Here is a 3838-nt window from a genome sequence, read left to right as displayed (position 1 = left end):
CACCAGTGTCTGGAATTTGGGGGATTTTCATATAGTTCAACTTTGATATCTTCCCCATCCATCGTGTCTGCCAAGACTATTAGCACATTATTTTTGTTCACCTGTGGATATCCTTGTTTATGTTCAATCACACTGGAGACGTTTTGTTTTAATTAGATGGAGCTGAGGAGATTGGATGATATCATTATTATTACCTTCTGTGCACTATTTCACAATTTCTCCTCTATGTTTTTATAAAACATCAAAGACCCCCCAAAAAAATCTCAAACTGAAACGGGTGGCGCACAGCCATAGGTCAGTTTGGAACAATGGTCAGTTAGAAAATAGTTTGTGGATGTTAGGATAACACAGTCAGTGTTGGGCAAGCAGTGGTTATGGGTAAATCCCCAGGACATTATTGTGTGTGTGTTTGCGTGTGTGTGTGTGTGTGTGTGTGTGTGTGTGTGTGTGTGTGTGTGTGTGTGTGTGTGTGTGTGTGCTTGCGCGTGCATGCATGTATGAACGTGTGTGTTTCCAGATTCATTAGGTAGACGGTGACGAGATACTGATATTTATTATGACTCTTTGTTGACTTCAGACACAACAGAGATGAGTGAGTAACACAGACATATCAGTGACTTCATTTTTCATGAGGATAAATCACGTCACACACAAAACAATACACACTGCACATACAACACTGTGTAAAAGTCTTATGCCACCATTACTTACATATTATTCTATGGAGTCTACAAGTTAAAGGGTCAAGTATTTAGTGTGACGTACCCTTACACTTGAATAAACTTGACCCTGGCTCTCTTAAACCTGAAGTGGGAACCCTTATTTATGTTACTGGTAAAACCTGTTTTTGTCCGACTATTTCATGTCACACCAGGTTTATTTAAGACATGCTTGAGCAATCACCTACACGTGTCAAGACCAACTTTCAGTCACATATTTAAGGCTAGTTCCTGGTGCCCTGAGACTTTTGCTCAGTACTCTATACGTAAAAAAAGAAGTACTATTGTAATAGTAATAGTAATATAGTAATATTGACCCTTGTTCTAATAAATGTTAACTGACTCGTTTGGTTCAGTAGCTGTTTGTGACCTAATCCCATTGATGCCATCAGTTCTGAGAAATCGAGCAGCGCACACTAACATTGCTGCAACACCACATGTTCACAAACAGCTGCTGCAAAGACTCAGTGGTACAGAGGTCATTGTTTGAGACGTTTGTGGCTACTGGGTTTATTTTACCATTTTACATTGAAAAAACATTTGACAATGCATATCTCGAAACCAAGATGGATAACACTGAGCATGTCTGGGGTTTTTTTTTGTTTCTCTCACCCAACTTTCTTAAGAAACAAAACCACAAGACGGGAATTGATTTACAAATATGTTGCAAAGCAATACAAAGGAGAACCATGTCCTGTCCTTTTCACTTTTACTCCCTCTGTAGCTTCCCCTTTTTGCCCTCGTAGCTTATTCATTTTCGCTTTATCTTATCTGTCACTACTTTAAATTGTCTTATCATTCTGACTGTGCTGAATATTTCGTGGCTGGCAGCACATCAACTGTTACAGTTACAGAAATGTCCTGAACAACACAGAGCTGACAGGCAACAGTATCGATCTCACTTAGAGTAATGCTTTCCTTTTTCAGCGTGACCACTGAGATGTGATATCACCATGAGCACTGTATACGTTGACTAAAAGGTGGTTAATTGTCTTACCACAGACAGTTTATATAGAACAGCCATGCAAGCCAGGAAATATTCAGCACAGGTTTGAGTTTTGCAACCGTGGAATATTAGTGGTGCTACAGGTAAAGCTTGCTGTGCTTCCTGTAGGTGTGTCTGAATCCATTCAAATGACCTGAATCACTTGGTCATCCTGTTTAACCAAACCCTAAACTGTAAAGGAACTGAACATTGAAGGAAGTCTAACTGATGTTTATCAGAGCCACCCACCATGAGTACACTGTAAGACATTTCAGGTCAGTTCAACTTGCAAATGAAGGTTCACCTGCTGCCTTAAAACTGCAAGTTAACTCAATTTAAGATTACCTTTGTTTCAACTCTGAAAATAAAGTTCAAAAGGTTGATTATACTACACTGTTCTAGTTGTCACAATGTTGTTTTTTAAGTTGTCAAAGTTGACTTAACTTTTAATCACTTGTAATCTTAACTTGATACCATTAGTTGAAACAAAATATAATTATACATCATTGATACATGAAAACTTTTAATCACATCTTGTTTAAACTCGATACTGTGAGTTAAAACAACATTTTTTTTAAACATTATCAATAGAATAACATTCTTTAGCTAGTAAAACAAACAGATATTTCATTATTATTGTAACTCACAGTTCTGAGTTAAACTAACTTAGCCGTATTTATACGACTCCCCATTTAAAGTTAAGAGGATTAAAATTCTAAATTTGTTTCAACTTGCATGGTAAATGACAGAGCTTCACACTGAATTCTTGCATTTGTCCAAGAACATTTATTTTATAAATACATTTATATAAACTTTAACAGAAGTTAAAGATTTTAACATGCCATACCCAATGTATGTCTCTGTAATGTACAGAGGGTGGACTTGCAGACAGACATGACAGTCAGACAGAGGGTGGACTTGCAGACAGACAAGACAGAGGGTGGACTTGCAGACAGACAAGACAGAGGGTGGACTTGCAGACAGACAGACAGAGGGTGGACTTGCAGACAGACAAGACAGAGGGTGGACTTGCAGACAGACAAGACAGAGGGTGGACTTGCAGACAGACAGACAGACAGAGGGTGGACTTGCAGACAGACAGACAGAGGGTGGACTTGCAGACAGACAAGACAGAGGGTGGACTTGCAGACAGACAGACAGAGGGTGGACTTGCAGACAGACAGACAGAGGGTGGACTTGCAGACAGACAAGACAGAGGGTGGACTTGCAGACAGACAGACAGAGGGTGGACTTGCAGACAGACAGACAGAGGGTGGACTTGCAGACAGACAGACAGAGGGTGGACTTGCAGACAGACAGACAGACAGAGGGTGGACTTGCAGACAGACAGACAGACAGAGGGTGGACTTGCAGACAGACCGACAGAGGGTGGACTTGCAGACAGACAGACAGAGGGTGGACTTGCAGACAGACAGACAGAGGGTGGACTTGCAGACAGACAGCGAGACAGAGGGTGGACTCGTAGAAAGAAAGAAGGTGAGGTGGGGTTGAACAATGAGGTATGTGAGATAGTAAAAAGATAATCATAAAATCTCGACATGAATATGAACAATGTGGAACATTGATACATCTTAAACATGTCTTGGCATCAAAACAGGCCTCACTGAGGTTGACAACCGAGAGTGCTGGGGAAAGGGGGACAGATGGGCAGGTGTCATAAGAGGCAAAAAGTGAGATAACCGGTCCATATCGTCATATGAACCAAAAAAAATGGTGTACATTATAAATACTTACTTATCCTCACTTACATTTGTTAATTGAACACAATTTTAAAACTGTTACACCATTATACCTCAAAATGTTTTGCACATTTAAACTATTTTAGATTTTTCAACAATTTCCGATTTTACAACTTCACAAGTGACACATTTGTCACGCATACCTGACTTGTGCTGAACAAACTAAGCCGATGAAAACCTGTATGCTAGTGTAAAGAACAAGGCAAGCTTCCCAAATAACTGCTGCCTCCTAGTAGTTGCTTGACAAGTGCATTTCTTTGTTTACATGCGATATCTAAGCAGTTTATTTCTGAGTCCATGGATTCTGGCTGAACATTGGTCCGGTTTAATGTTCATGACAACCCTCTGCAGGAACTCAAAAGAATACTTCATAT

This window comes from Microchirus variegatus, assembly GCF_963457635.1.
Source record: "Microchirus variegatus genome assembly, chromosome: 6".
Lineage (NCBI taxonomy): Eukaryota > Metazoa > Chordata > Actinopteri > Pleuronectiformes > Soleidae > Microchirus > Microchirus variegatus.
The sequence above is the reverse complement of the archived record's forward strand: the minus strand, read 5'-3'. Positions refer to the sequence as shown.